The sequence below is a fragment of the Solanum lycopersicum genome, chromosome 9, assembly GCF_036512215.1.
Source record: "Solanum lycopersicum chromosome 9, SLM_r2.1".
Classification (NCBI taxonomy): domain Eukaryota; kingdom Viridiplantae; phylum Streptophyta; class Magnoliopsida; order Solanales; family Solanaceae; genus Solanum; species Solanum lycopersicum.
Genome location: NC_090808.1, coordinates 60394518 through 60411486, shown reverse-complemented (window position 1 = coordinate 60411486; position 16969 = coordinate 60394518). Strand labels below are relative to the sequence as shown.

The window sequence follows — 16969 nt, the reverse complement described above, 5'->3', positions numbered from 1 at the left end:
AAATATTATGAAATAATTGGCAAGAATGATCCAAAGTTCAAGAGTATGTTATACATCTGTTAGCGTTAACTTCTATGATAAATGCAGATTAATTTAATTGTTCAGAATGCAGATGTCGTTGATGCGAGTTTCTTGGCTCCATATAATTTTTTTCTTCTTGTTCTGAAACAAGTAAAAGTTGAGTTTGCGACTCTTTTTCTTCACTAATTGCTACTGTAACGGTTTGCTGTGGTGCCCGTAAGGTATTTTTGATTCCATTACAACTCACAAATTGCATTAACGTTTCTGTTTTTTTTTCTTTGGTTCTTTTCATTCTTGATGTTTATAGGGATTTGACATTTGTAATCAATCTTGCTTTACATTTTAGTTGATTGGAGTTACCCTCTTCCATGATTTCTGACCCAAAATCATGCATCTATCAATAGAGTGAAAATTGGTGATTTTGATTGACTCAGCCCAATTTCAAAAAGTTGGCTTTTATATAATAAACAAGACTTGTTTAAACAAAGTTCCGTATTTTCAGTGATTAGTGGATATTCTTTGTTGAAATGTGGGTAAAATGCCTAATTTTTTATAGAACTCTCACTCATCTCTTATGTATTGATGTTGCCGAGGTGGTTGATGGATGAAAAATTTCTAGTAGGGTTCATTTCAGTGTTGTCAAAGGCTCATTTGGGACACACTTAGTCTTGAAGCTCAGGCTAAGTACTTGGCTTCACTTTGGCTGCGTTTCAGTGTATGCAAGGCGCGAAGGTTTGTGAGTCATTGACCACAAGTTCTATCTTGTAAGAGTGGTACTAAACTATAATGACGTTGATAAGAAAAATATATTAATGATGTAAGAAATGATATTATGAATAAAGTTGTTACTTTTTTCTTGGATTGCATATACTTCTCTATTTTTTCTTCGTTGCACCTTTAACTAAAACTGACACTTCAATTGCGCTTAAAGCCCCTATAGACCTGTAGTGATTTTCGTCTTTGACAAAACTGGTTCTTTTCCTTTTCTCAATAGTTTTCTTAATAACCACTTTGGTTTAATGAAGATAGAACAGTTCCTTAAGTGACCTACTAATTGTATGAGAATGGCTTTTAGAGGGAGACTCACCAAAGAACATTAATAATCACCCCTTCAAGGAAATTTTGGCCGGGCCAGCTTGGATCATGATTAGGAAATGTGGAAAGTGGAGTCTGTGCTGTTCCCTGATTCAGGTTATCTGGGGACCACATTGAGGAGGAAGGAGTTCCAGAGTTAAGACATGTTTGACTGGGAGGTTTGTATTAGTGTGGGATCATCCAGTAAGTAGCGCCTTCAATGTGAAAGGATTTGAAAGCATTGCATGTACGGTGAGGGTTGGAAGGTGGTCTGAGAGAACATGCTGTAGAAAAAAATGAAGTAGCGAGGGGGCAATGGTGGTAACATCTCCAGCGTACTGACTTATCGATGATGTAATGAATTGCTTCAAAAGGAGGGGGAAGTGTGTGAATTTTCATTAATGTGGATTGTAACTAACCGAGTTTTGCTAGAGTTAGGCTGTCCTTAAAAGAAGAGGAGAAGGGTGCCAGTGTCTATAACAGTGGAGAGGGGCGACATGAGTTTCGGGGAACACTCTGAAATTTATCCTTGAAACTTTTTGTTAAAATTGGATTTTAACTTACCAGGTTTTGCTAGAGTTAGGTTGTCTGTGAAAGAAGAGAAAAAGAGTGCCAGTGTCTATTGCAAACAGAGAGGGGGTGACATGAGTTTCAATGTGAGATTAACACCAAAAATTATCCCTGCTTGGGAAAGGAGGACATGATTGGGGAAATAAGGAGGAGGTAAGAGAAAGGGCAAAAGAGGGACAGGAAAAGCCTATTATGAAGTGGAAAATGTTTCAGAAAATGGTTCTTGCATCTAACTCAGCTCCAAAAATAGCTTAGAAGGTGAAGATTCTTGAGTACCTTATAAACAGAAAACATTACTCATGTGAGATACTTAACACACCTATACACACTGATATGAAGAACATCAGGAGTTCACAATATAACATAAGGGGTCCTATGTTTGGGCCTAATTCAATCCCAGAAGCTTGGTCATGAGGCAAGAATTATCTAAGACCTCATAAGTGCACCACTTGTCCTTCAACTTATGTACGACACTTAACAAAAAAGATCGGGCAGAAAAATAGTGATGTAGTCAGAAATAACCAAGGAGGAGGGGTTGCTCAGCCGGCAATATAATATGATGGAAAGAAGCAAACAAATAAGGTGGTAAATGCTCTTAAGTGAACTTGGTAGGAGAACAAATTGGAATCAGTTTACTGAATTATATGTTCCAATAATAAATATCGGATATATTAAAGAATGACAAAAGTCTCATATTTGTGGTTAATGAGATGATGGACTCCTTATAAGGCTTGGCAATCCTCCTCTCCTTGAGCTAGCTTTTGGATGTGAGTTAGGCCTAAGACCTAATTTTAACATGGTATCAGAGCAGGGTCCGTCTCACCCGATGTTGGGACCCCCAAAATCACAATTGCCCATGCACTAGATGCTAAGCACTGGGCGTGAGGTGGAATGTTAAAGAATGACAAACGTCCCATACTAGTGGTTAATGAGATGGGTGAACTCCTTATAAGACTTGTGCAATCCTCCTCCATTTGAGCTAGCTTTTGGGGTGTGAGTTAGTCCTATGACCTAATCTCAACGGGATCAAACCAATGTCATTGAGTAGGTGATCAAGATGTCGGAAACTCCATTTTCAAAGCCAAAAATGGGTTAGAAAGTGATGAATCTAAAACCAATTGGCTTGAACTTAAGCCTAGACTCATAATTGGAGTGGGAGGGTAAAGGGCTCTTTCTTTCTGCCATCATATATCCAATGAAGCAGATCAGGAAAAACAACTTTGGTAATTTCCCATCTAAAGGAGATAGGGTGGGTGGGTGGTCAAAATTCTCAAATAAGTCTAGAAAGGAAGAGTCAATTACACCAGTCATCTTTCCAGTATCAATAAAGGATTTACATCCATCCGGTACTTCTGGTATCGTCCCAAAAGGCTTAGGATTAGATGCAATGTTCACGAAGGGGACCAAGGTGGTGCACCAAACTAAACAACAACATATCCGGTGAAATCCCACAAAGTGGGATCTTGGAAGGATAGACTGTACGTGGACCTTATCCTATCTCGTAGAGGTAGAGAGGCTCTTTTCAAAAGACCCTCGGCTCCTCAAGTGCAGTAAAACAAAGAAGTAATGAAAAGGAAAAACGATTGTGAAGAAAACATGACAACTAATGGAAATGTAGTGTAGAACATACATACAAGGAACAGTAACATCAACCAAATAGTGCAATCACCTAAATAACATATAGATAGATGGATAGATAACAAAAGCAAGAAACTATATATATATGAATAAGAAACAAACAAACTACGTAAAAAATTGTTTAGACCTTGGCACCAAAAATTGTTGTGTGTGTGGCAATCACCGAAGGATAGAGGAGATTGAAAGAATAAATAAAGAAAAATACTTTAAGTTTGGGAGAGATGGAAAGGAAAATAGAGTCATCGAATTGTTAGCTGACATAGAACAAGTTTAAAAGGGTTAGTTTTGATTAAAGAGCGAGATGGGTGGGGTAAGAAAAGAGATTGGAGCTGGGGCATCAACGTAGCATCTAGATGCTAACTATGCAAAGAGGCATTGGAAACCAACAAACACTTATTTTTGCATTGCAAAGTAACAAGACAAGTATGGGCTTTATTCTTCAATTTAGGTAGCCTAAACTGGTGTATGCTAGAACACACAACAGATTTATTGAGTTGTTGGATTTGGGGGGGGGGGGGGGGGGAACAAGAGTCAAAAGAAGTGTTGGAGGACAGTACCTGCTTGTATCTGGTGGAATATTTGGAAGGAAAAGAATCAGAGGATTTTTGAAGGAAAAGAATGCTCAATACAAAAGATTAAATGGAATATAATTACATCCTTAGGTTTCTGCTGTAAAGAACAAAATATAGAAGATATGTTGAAGGGATATCTATCTCATCCGATCGATTGCGTAAAGCCCGCGGTAGCAACGGAACCGGGGAAAGTATACAGAAAAGACAGTTCTTTTCTATTATATTAGTATTTTCTATTATATTAGATATATTAGACTATTATATTAGATTAGTATTAGTTAGTGATCCCGACTTAGTGAGTCCTTTCTTCACTTAGTGAGTCCTTTCTTCCGTGATGAACTGTTGGCACCAGTCCTACATTTTGTCTCTGTGGAAGGGCAGTTCCAAACGAAGGACCCTGGGGCAAGCGGTACTTCGAAGGCTAAGCCTCGTTTATGCACCGAGAAAGATCGTCGGTAGGAAAGCTCTGTTATGCACCAACGACGGCCCCTTCTCTTTACCTTTCCCGTGCCCTACCTCATTCCTTTGCTGGCTTGAATTCCATCTCTTTTCTTCTTTGTTTGCGAGAGTTACTCATAGGACGACCCACCGGTAGACCAAGACTTGAACGGATAGAATCGTACTACCGCTGTCGATGCCGGTGCTGCTTGCTGATGATCCCTACCTTATTGACGGCAACTTCTGTATTTATTATTGCCTTCATTGCTGCTCCTCCAGTAGACATTGATGGTATTCGTGAACCTGTTTCAGGGTCTCTGAAATCCAATTATTGTAGGTTCTTTGTAAGTATTTCTGTTTCTTTTTTCATCTTTTTTTTCTCTCTTCTCAGTTAATACTTTTTAGAGGTGTCCAGCATAGACCTTAATGCTGAGGAATACAAGTTACCCGTTTCAAAAAAAAACAACAAGAGATTGGAGCAAGAGGTAATATTGTGGTGTATGGTAGAAGGCTCGGCATAAGGGAAAGAGAAGTGTTGAAGAAGGTGAGAGTTAAGGGATAGATATATCATATATCGTTTATTGATGTTAAGATCTTGTCTTAGGATGTGAGATAGTGAATTGACCAAATAAAAGGTCATCATCAAGTGGGAGATAGAGAATACGAGGTGGATATAGTGTTTTTAGAAAACTAAAATGAGTTCTATAACTACCACAATTCTAAGAAGTGTGTGAGGGAGTTGCATTAAGTATGATCCGATTCCTACATTTGGAATGCAAGACATCCTATTATTATGCGAGAGGAAGATAGATATAAAGGAGGTAACAAAAATTGTGCGTTTTTTTATTACAACTCCGATTTAAACTCTAGGAAGCAGAAAAGAATGAGGTTTTACTGAAGATTTTGGTGGAAGACATTAGACTGTTTGACATAGTCATGCTTGGGAAACTATTGTGGAGATTTGGAAGAAGGAACAGACTTTTTGGAGGAAGCTGATAGTGGAAAAGTGTGAATGAAAGATGGATTATTGGAAATATCACACTTCCATTGGAGTACGAATTATGGAGGATGATCATGAAGGCATGAGAAGATTTCAGTGACTACATGTATTCAGAGTATCGAATGCTTGATTAGTTTTTTAGTTTCACAAGTGGTGCTAGGAGGATGCACAGAGACTTGCATGCTATACCATATATAGTGTTTTGAGCTAGTAGAGATGACAGTACGATAGATCCTGATTATACAAGATGGTGAGGTCAATGTGACTTGAGGTTTAAGAGGAGTATACATGTACAGGAGATGTATGATTTCCAAACTTGATGAAACTACTTTACAAGAACTCATCGCATACTACCAAACTCGTGAAGATGGAGTATGAGAAGAGTTAGTTTGTTCTCAGTTAAATCATACTGCTAGAAACTAGTAGAAAGCGAAGAGTCGGATTTTTTTAACTTGTAGGATTGGGTCCCCAGGTGTTCCTTGGAATGTGTGCTTATTTGTTTGGTTGGTATTAAGGAAGCGATAGTGAGAGTTGAGAACCGAGGGAGAGGAGGATCACTTATTCACTTATGTAGGTTGGTGCTTTATGTGCAAATGTTTGAGAAAATATACAAGTCACTTCCTTCTGTACTGTTGGTTTGAATTTACTGTGGTCAATGCTAGCCGCTATGAGAGGAGGAAGAGATTATATACAGTTGGAACTTTAGAAGAAGGAAACGGCACAGGCATGGGATGTTTACCCTTCTAGCCTTCCTGTGAGTATATAAAATAGAGAAAGAAGAGAACAATTTGAAAGAGTTGACAATGATTTTGTATATTTGAGGAGTAGCCTCTTGTCTGTAGTTACTCTTTCGTGCACCCTTAAGGTCCTTGGTTGTATAGAAGATGGGGTTTCTCTTACAAAGAATCATATTTTTACGTAAGTTTTTTATTTTTTTGGTGTACTGCTTATTTTACGGAAGAAACATTACTTTATTAAAACTAATTTGGTTACCCATGAGTGACACCTTGCCAGGTATATATTTGTTGCAGTAGTTATCTGGAGATCTCATATGATGGAAATCAAGGAAGACAGAAATGATGGATCCTTGGTTTTAGTCAAGCTCGGAGCTGAGGCTGTAAGTTATCCAAAGTTCATGTGCCATTTAACTTCCCTGCAAATGTTTTTTTCTTTTGATAAAGAACTTTCCTGCAAATGTTTTTATAATATCTCTCTCCTATCTCTGTGCGGCAAGTTTATTTTCATTCATGTCTTTACACTGTAAAGATCACAAACCATAATATGCTAGTCTCTCCGCTGATGTTATTTCACATTGGGATTTATCTAATATTTTGGATTTTTACTCCGTAGATAGCTGAGAGTTTCATGTCAACTTTGTGCTAGGAGGTCCAATGTTTACAAAGAAATACAGGCATCTAATTGTGGAATCAGAGCTTACTCGTGAAGACTTAAATGGGTTGGTGTAAATGATACCAGTTGTATTCTTTAGTCTCTTCATACCTCAAAGCTGTGCTGCTAACAATTTTGAATAACAGAGTTGGAGGCCAGGTGCATGACAAAGCAATACTCTAGTGCTTTATGCAATTGAAGCTGCTACGCATCTCACCTTTGAGTATGTTGAAGGTCCCTCGTGAAAATATATTCCTTGGTTTGGTTTACTTGAGATTATTGAAGAAACGGTCACAGATGAACTGATTGATGATGCTATTGGAAAACTACATAATGGTGGCATTTTCCATGGGTTTTGGTGACATCAAACATGTCAATGAGGTTTGCTGCCAATCTGCTGGTGAGCATTATTCTGTTTCTGTATCCTTAATAAGTGTCTCAATTCTCATAATTGTCTTTTTGATCAACTTTGTTTCCTAATTTGCATTTTTCTTCTCTTTGAATAGGCTGATGTTCTGCATTCACCTTTTGTAAAATTAGGTACTATCCAAATTTTCTTTTTCTTGCGGGTACTGATTGACTTTTGACTAAGCATTACTTCAACACTTCCAGGTGATAAAGCAGTGGATTTATATGTACTGGAAGTGCTCTCTATTCACTCTTCTTGTTGAAATCTAATAAGCTTGGTCATATTACCTATGTTATATGTTATTTGACATGTTCTAGAATGAACATCTTCTCAAGCGTTTTGTTCTTCTCTTATCTATACTTTTTTTACTGATATGTGATCTCTACAGTAGATCATAATCTGTTCCAGGGAAAGAAAGTGTTAAACTTTTGGTAACTCTTTTCAAATAATTTTTTCCGTTGTCCCAAGTATTAATGCCATTCAAGTATTGTGCAAGAAACCTGCAGTTATTCCATCTAAGCAGTATTTCTAGTGGTATTAATGGTTTTCTACATCTCTGAAAGTGCTCTTTTCTGTCATGTGCTTCTGATGAGAATTTTTTCTGATATTAGACTAAGCCTTCTTAAGGATTAAGTTGGTCTTAATGCGAACCTATCACTTCTATTTTGCTTGCTCTTGAGAATACAAGTTCTGCTTGGCACGGCATTTCACATTGGTGTCACTGAGCTGTACAATTCTCTGATCTCTTCATTTTTTGCAACCAACATAGATAGCGATTTTACTTTTAGTCTCGACCTGTAACCGTGAGCAGATGGGCCAGATAATTGCTGCATACAAGAAATCCTGAAAGTAACGGCTGTTCTTGTTCAACAAGCTAGCCAAGGAGCAACCTATGTTCCTATATGTCTCTTTCTGTTAACTAACTCGTTTTCTTCGGAAGAATGAATCGTGTCAAATATCAAATACTATATCTTACTGTGTTTCTGCTTTGGGTTTTGTGATATATCAGTGAGGCTGAGAGATAGAAACCGTAATATGATTTGTTTAGCTTCCCAGTTAGAGTTGAACTATGTTCTTGCTGTGCATCTATTACCTTTTTTGTTTTATTTTTCAAAAAGATCAAGTTTATATGCCTTTGTCTCTTCTAAAGGGTAAGTGTCTTGCCTATCACTCCAACTTATCAATTGCAGATGCCTGTATAATCTTATATGACTAAATCATCAAAGCCGTCCTCTTAACTATTTTTCTCCTTTGAGGTATACATCAGTTCTTTCTATTAATTTAGAGAGGGACAGTACTATCATGGTAATCTGGCTTGTCCTATGCTTGTCTCATGGATCCTAGGACAACTGCATTCTTTAATATATTTACCTCTTCTCTTTGCACCTCTTTATTCCCATTCAAAGTATCATTCAATAGTGTACTTAGAAATATTCTTCAGACGTTCTTAATTTAGGGTCATGTTCTCTAAGGCACAGCAGATCTGAGATATCCTTTTCAGAAACAACAGACCATAGTTATGTGCAGAGATTAAAGGGAGTTACATCTCTATGCTGCGGGAATTTATTTTTCCTCTGCTGTGGAGAGCACGACTTAGCAGAATGTTTGGTCACAATTAGAGCGGACAATGTTTTTGTCTATGCCTGTCAACTTTCCTTGTTTAAATTGTTCTTCACACATTTGTCCTGTTTATGCATTTTTACAATATGTTTGCTTGTTAAGAGTGCCCTTACTTTTTCATGAATAGTTTTCCAATTGCTTTACATTAAATATCAATGCTAGGGGCAGGAGAAACAGAATGCTTGGAGCACTGACAGATATGTTTTGGTTGCTAAGTCGGGTTTTTATTGTGGTTCTAACTCATTTAGAGTTGCCCAGAATTACAAATTTTCTGTTCATACATGGTGATCTGTGTTTTAAAATTTCTTTTGGTTGGCTGCATATTTACATTTTATGAGCCCAGAAGGCTGTACATTATAAACATGACATTTTCCATGCCATGTGACTGCATGTGAATCAGTATAATTGAACTACATCTGTGGTCCTTATAGTGCAATTAAATGCATTACTATAGTATTTGATTCAACAACAACGACACACGTAGTGTAAATTCCACAAGTGGGGTTTGAGGAGAGTAGGATCTATGCGGACGTTTGTGGGGTACAGAAGTTGTTTCTAGTAGATCCTCAGATCAAAAGAAGTGTCTTATAGTATTTCATTTTACTTCCAAAACATAGGTTCTGCTTTCATGCTGGTTTAGGTCATGGCTATGTCAATTTCAATGCAATTTGAGAAAGTACAATGTTTTTCTCACCTAATAAACGCTTGAACTCTTTTGCAACTCTCTCAAATGTGCTACAGTGAACCAAGTTATTTCGTTGTGTTTTGAGTTAGGAGTTAAGCTGTATCTATTTGATTATTTACTCATTAAAACTTAAAGTAAAAACCTTATAATAACTTTGATTGATCAATACATTTTGAGAGATTGCACTTCTTCCTGTCGCTTTTAAACTTTGATATTGTTCTTTCCTTGTGAACTATTTTGACTAGGCTACAAAATGTAAAGAACTACATACGGGATTTACCTTATGGTACTAGCACTACCTGGTCAAGTAAAAAAAGAATAGCACATCCTGACACGATTGCGAGTTTACAAGTTGATGTAATATTCTTGGCACCATTATGTAATCTCTCTCTATGTTTTCATTGATAGGGAAGTCATCACATCACTCTTGGATGTGCATTCACTAGTGCAACGGACAGATACATACACATGTGCCAAGTGGTGATCAAACTTTGAGCATGACGCCAATTCTGGAATCGCGATACCAGGTCCACATATTTACCCAAATATAGTGTAGTACAAGATTCTCTTTTTTAAAAGAAATATTTTTTTATTTTTGGAGATGTAGTTAAAGTTGCTAGTGACACTGGTGGTGAATTTAAGTCACACGTTGGGATGAATTCTGATGCAAGAGCTTACACAAATTTAGCCAAACACTCAGTAAGTACTCTTCTGACTTTTTGCCTTTTACAGCAAACACCAGTCAGATGAAAACTTCAATATAATCTGCAGTTTCTTTAGAGTAACGTGTTGCTTTAGTTGGGAATGAGAGTCTTTGATTTCTGATTGACAAAGCCAGTACTACTGCCAAGTTTGTGCACTTAATCTTGTTTACTAACATCATTTACATCGACATATTTATCGTGTTTGTTGGTACAATATAAATGTGATCTCATTACATGTATATATATTTCGAGCTTTTTTTGGTCATGTGTGTACATTGTTTGAGTTGAACGTACACAGAACCCGCTTTATATTTGCCTCTGATCATTGACCAGTATTTCTCGTCGATCTTATTGTGTCTGACGGAAAATCTGGAGTACATAGTGGACCAATGTGGCATAGTACATTATTATGTGTGATTGATTTAACTTATTGACTAGTTTATTCATTTGATTCCAATTAAATTAGCTAGCTAGTAGGTTGAGGTCTCGTGTTAATATTATTATGTAAAGAAATAATTCCGCCAACTTACAATGACAAGTTCGATGAGTGAGTTTGTACCCCTAAAAACTTGATCAAACGCCTCAACTCTCTAAAATAAACACAAAAATAGTGAAAATATATAAATTTATTACCTTTTGACTTTTTAGATACTTGGCCAACATGCTGCAATTTAATACATTAGTATCAAACACGAACACTAGTGATTACCAATATAATGTAAACACATAAACATCATTTTGAGCATAACATAAATGAGGGATCAAACGTTATTGCATAAATTCATCAACTAGATAAGTGACTAATTGTCGATTTCTTTTGTAAGACAAGAATGTCCATCTCAATTTATGTGGATTGTTGTTCAATTTATTCTTCTTCCAATAAAGCAGTCGTAGAGTCATGATTTTTAATAAAAGGAACTCAATATATAAAGAAGTATAAATACGTGAAGAGTTGAAAGAGATTAAACATTCGGTTATGTATATTAAAGAAATATTTTGAAGATATATATTGCGTAAGTTTCCTACGATTGGAATCAAATGAACCCTATACGCTCCTAGCTTCCAACACTTGGTGGGGGCGAGGGAGATTGAGAAGTTATATGAATGATCAACATCTCAAGTTGGAAGGTTGTGAGTAGTTATTAATTGAAAGAAAGTAAAATTCATAAATGCAACGATATGGACAGACATCGTGATTTATTAGGAAATAAAGGAAGACAATGATATTCTCATTTGTCCTCCTCTATTAAAATAACTTGAATGAAAAACAAATAAAAGATATATGGAGTAATTGTTATTGCATTTTGAAATTAACATGATTTAAATAATATTCTTCAATTTTGTGACAATTAAGTTAAAGCTCGCGATCACCTCATTTTTTAAAAATTTGAAACATTACAATTCCATCTCAAATATAGTGCCTTTGATTATGAATTGAATCTAGTTATAGTTAACAACTTATTTATAAATTTGGCAAGCCTGAAAAGGGAAAATTTTTATACATTAAAAAATCGATAATCACATCGAAATCAAACCAATGAATGTATTACATTTGTCTTTTGATATATACTTTTATCACTCGACCAAAGTCAATTCGAGTAGTTTCCTCATACTAGTCTTCCTTAGCTATGAAAAATTTATATAACGTAATGTAAATACAAAGCAAAACCTAAATAAATACTAAACATGCAATAATAGAAAAAAATATGACGCAAAACTTATAGAATCGTAGCGTTCTAACTCAAGGTACTATATAGCAATTTACAAAGAATTTCCATTTTGCTGACTTGTTAGCATATTCGTGGTAACCTTATCCTTTTATGATAACTATATTCTATTCGTACCATATTATAATTGCCATTTCTTGTTTCATTATTTATAATTTAACCAGTCCGATATGCAGATCTCATAGAGATATCGAAACATACTAATCAGTTGATTAAAATAATTACTTTCCATAATTAAATATATATATATATATATATATATATAACTATATATATTATGTTGTATCGAAAATGTATTATAATTTGGTGCAAATATAAAACGAGTAATTTTTTTAACAAATTATTGATTTTCATTATCCTATAACAAAATTTGTTGAAGCATATTGAATACTATAGTGACTTGTACAATATAGTTTTTTTTTTTTTTTCATATTATAAAAATGGTAGATGGGCCATTGTTGTAGAACGTGCTTGGCATAAATTGAAGCTAGAATTTTTCTAATAAATTTGGCAAAGTCTGAATAACTTGTATATATATACAAAAGTTAAATTCGTTTGGTATTATTTTTTTGATGATCTTATTTATACCTACGATTTTAAATGATCTTCCAGAAAAGATAAAAAATTTTTTAATGAAGTACAGATATTTTGCCTTTAGTTTATTGATTATGGTCGGTATATAAGACACGATAAATGGTAATTAAATTAAGAAACTTTGTTGTTTGATTAGCTTAGTGCTTGTCTCGAAATTATGAGCAGAACATTTGTTCTTATTGAATGTAATTTAATGTATACTTTGGAAGCTTTAATAATAATAATAATGGTAACAATAGTTGTAGTGTCCACATTCTTGCACTTAATTGTTTGGGGAAAAAGACTTGACCAAGGTTCATAATGGGACCTATCATCTTTCAACATATTGCAACTTTTTTTGCTACTATATAGTTTAAGATGGGAATAATTTCCTAAATATTTTAAAATAGGATCCTAATTACTATAATTAATGATATTATTTCGATATCAATAGTTTCTTTACGAATTAGATACATTTCTAAATAATCCCATAAAACTGGGGATTTTGTCTTTCTTTCACACAAATACTGATTATTGTTGCTCCATTATATTCATCGACTATCTCGCTAATGTAAAATTTTTTTGAAGTTACATACAAATGTTTGAAGTTCAACTAATGATGTTCATATTATTGATTGATATTTATTATGAAGGTTAATTTATCGTAACTATATTTTATATATAGAAAATACAATTGTATAAATTATTTTTTTGTACATGCAATGCATTGATTAGCATGCTATTAGCCGTGGTAGATTCACCTTTGTCAAATAGAAGTCAAACGACACCCCATCTAAAATTTATAGTGCAATACATTTATTTAGTGCTTTAAATCAATATTTAAATTTTTAGGGTAATGCTAAAAGAATGATCAGAAAATTTCGTTAGAATTTGGTCAGAAATTAAAAAAATTATAATATTTTTTTTAATTTTAAAATAAGTTCATATTTTTTATTTAAAATTTAATAAAATTAAAATAGTAAATTATTTTAAAAGGTAAGATAATACATGTAAAATATCATTCTGATAAAAAAAAAAAATTCAAATTTGGAATATTTTATATCTTTTCTAAGTAAAAATCATGATTCGGTCTTGTAAATAATTATTGGAAATTTGCTTTTCATAGTGCATTAAATTTTAAGTAAACAACATCCAATAAGTAAGCATGTTCCTTATTTGATGAGTGAATGTACTAGTACCAACTAATTAAAAATTATACTTGATTTTATCCAAATGATTGATTAGACAAATTGACAGCCTTTTCTTGTTTAACAAAATGGAAGGCTCATTAATTAGTGGGATATGTATTTTTCGTACATTTTTAGTACAATAAATACTTGTGTTATTAAGATGGAAATTTTAGCTGGCCAACTACCTTGAATTTAGACAAGCCTCATAATTAATTAGCCTTCCAGCGTTTATTAGATTTGTCTAATTGTTATTTTTAGTACTATTGGCTGGTTAAAAGGGACTCCTTTTGTCTTAATACATTAAAAATGTCTCAATTGGACTAGTTTACTTATACGTTGAATCACTTTTTTGGTTTCCTATTTTTCTTTTTTATTTTAAAACATATTCGAGAGTTTAATACTATTATTATATAACTTTAGCTAATAATTCATAGATAAAGCTTTCGACTCTAAACATTGTATAATTTTTTGGAAGTAATAAATCAATCATATAGTATAACAAAACCTTGGTATCTTAGACCAATACACTAATATATCTAAATTTAATTTTTCATAATACATAAAACATTTCTTGATTTTAAAATCGACTTTATTACATGATGACATGAGACAACATGGAGAGTAATGAATTAAACTATGATATGTTAATTAAGTAGATAACTTTGCACCCTCCTATCATATCTTGGTCTTTTTAAAAAAATAAAATAAAATAAATTACATCACTGTTATTTTGTTTTTTGATTTTCCACCTAGTATCCTGTACTCACCTCTTTAACAATAGTGATTTTGTACTCAATAAATTTGAATTCGAAATCTCTGATTAAAAATAAAAAAGTAATTATCACTCTATCACAATTCTGATCGATTATACTAATATCAATTAACACTTTAATTTAATGGGAGATGGAATCATAGAAAAGGTGGCTAAATTTGGTAGCAGTAGTGGAAGCTTCACTGTTTAAAGAGTTTGGGATTCTGCATATATATAGATTTTATTACAGGCATGATTTGGTGTGATAGAGTAATAGTTTAATTGTTGAAGTGATAAATAAAGGAAAAGAAATAGTGGAACTGGTCTGTATTATTAATTTATTAAAATTTGTATAGAAAAAGTACCTAGAAATTTGAAAACAAAAGACTGAGTTTTGTAGGGTAACAGACACAGTCTCCCACATGTAGCATGTGTATTAAGAATAGTCAATTCTAATTTCAATGCCTTGAGAGCTTAATCCAACACTTTATTTATATTTATTTAGGCCTACAAATACTTGCTACAAAATGTTAAAAATTAGAGCTTATAAGTAATTCCAATTTTCACTTGACACTAACATAAAATTGACTCAAAAATCAAGGAGGTCGCGTGGGCTATGCTTATGTGGCCAATTCAACAATACTTTCTCTATCCATAATTACTTATCTATTTTAAAATAACACTATCTATTAAGAAAATAATAATAAATATAATAAATTTTTTATTTTATTTCCTATTAATAATAAAGTAGATGAATTAAAAATTTAAAATTTTCAAAAAGTTCTATATTTTCTAAAATAATTAATTGATGGTATAATGAGTAATTTCTTTTTAACCATTTTTGATTTGTCAAATGAAAAAATAATTAAAAAATGTGGACAAGTGATTAGGGATAGAAGAAGTAGTTGTCACTGTACAATGGTAAACTTACATAGTTTCTTAAGGAGTGTGAAATCTAAAATAGTGATATATAAATAGGAACCGAGGGAGTATTTATCATTTCACTTTACTTTTATGAAAGAAAGTGAATTTCGTTCATTTTTACTTATCATATTTGAGCTTAACACATCTTATTAAGAAATTATAATTAACATCACTATTTTACTATACTATTCTTATTAATTGATAGGTGTTGTAATATGATATGTGAAATAAGTAATTAATGTTATGTTATTGGTAAAATATGAAGAAAAAAAAAATAATTTTGATATGTTAAAAGTGGTAAATATTCATTTCATTCACTTTTACATATTATATTTGAACTTAATACATCTATTAAGAAAATAACGATCGAAATGAATATTGAAAGTTTCCGGACTATTTTTTACCCTTTCTTTAAATCTATGATTTGTAATGAATATTTATCGGAGTAAATTGTAATTGTTAATTGTTTATTGAATTTTTTGTTAGTCATAAATAATATTTGGGTTGTTAATTTCTATCTTATGGTTTTGTAGTTGGTTGAATATTTTTTTTTATATATGAAATGAGTCTATAATTATCTAATCAATGTCATATTTTAATTGTTTTCCAAAGGATGCGATCAATCTATTGAGGTTGTGAAAGATTGGTTGGTGCTGATTTGAGGATTAATCTCTCATCTATTAGATTTGAGTTTGTAATAGTAAAATTCTTGCAATGCCAATAATTCAATTATCTTTGTTGACACTTAGTTAGATTCGAAAGAGCTAGTTGAGAAATATTTACCTGCAATTAAAGGATATATGTGAATAATTGAGATTTCAAGGCCTGTTTAATTTCACACATGATTAGTTGAGATTGTATGATACTAATATGCAATGGGTTGGTATAAATGTTAATTGATTTCCCATTCCCAAATCTCCTTTGTTTCCTTGCTTGAGAAGGTCTTTAATTTGATCTTGTTATTCCATGTCTCTTATAGTCAAAACTCTCATATTTGTATAGTAACTGAAAATCCTCCAAAATATTTGTATCAATTGTGAATGGTGGGTGTAATTGATTATGAATGGATAGAGTAATGATGAACTGTCATTTTTATAGAAATTCTTGAATATATATTAATGATTTTAGTGTAATTTATATTAATCTCGCTTGTCTCCTTTTCATATTGATTGTCATTTTCATAACTTGCTCGGCTACTTAGTATCTCTTTCTCTCTCTATATATATAGTGTGTGTGTGATTCAGATGTATCTAATTTAAAATGATATGAAATTATAAACTAGTGAGATATAGAGTGTGTTTGGTATGAAGGAAAACATTTTCTGGAAAATGTTTTCCAATTTTCTCATGTTTGGTTGGGGTAAAAGTTTTGGAAAATGTTTCCAAATCAAATCATTTTCCTTAAAATTAAGGAAAATGACTTCCCTTCAAAAATTAAGGAAAACATTTTTCAAAGCTCTTCTCCAATTTCGAATTACATTATTTTTTGGGGAAAACATCAATTTTTAAAAAAATATTTTCAATTTCAAAATTTTATTTTTCACCCGATCTATGATCACCCTCCTCCCTCCCCCGACACCACCCCCTTCCCAAAAAATGAATTTTACTTTTTAAAAATATTTTCAACTTCAAAATTTTATTTTTAAGCTCCTACCTCCCCCCGGGCAGCCCCCCTACCCACCCCT

The 16969-nt window shown here is 33.1% G+C and overlaps 1 long non-coding RNA gene across 17 annotated transcripts; it reads left to right on the top strand.

The window, feature by feature from the left end:
- LOC104649265 (uncharacterized) lies at nt 1-10385 on the top strand. 17 transcript variants are annotated; one of them, XR_011211591.1, is made up of 6 exons: nt 1-242; nt 644-785; nt 6328-6430; nt 6697-6769; nt 6849-7102; nt 7209-10385. It is a non-coding gene; the product is annotated as an uncharacterized lncRNA (long non-coding RNA). The 17 variants fall into 17 exon arrangements; XR_011211595.1 differs by having other exon boundaries at nt 641-785; XR_011211588.1 differs by having other exon boundaries at nt 1-785; nt 7209-9943; nt 10024-10385.
- Nucleotides 10386-16969: the final 6584 nt, after the last annotated feature.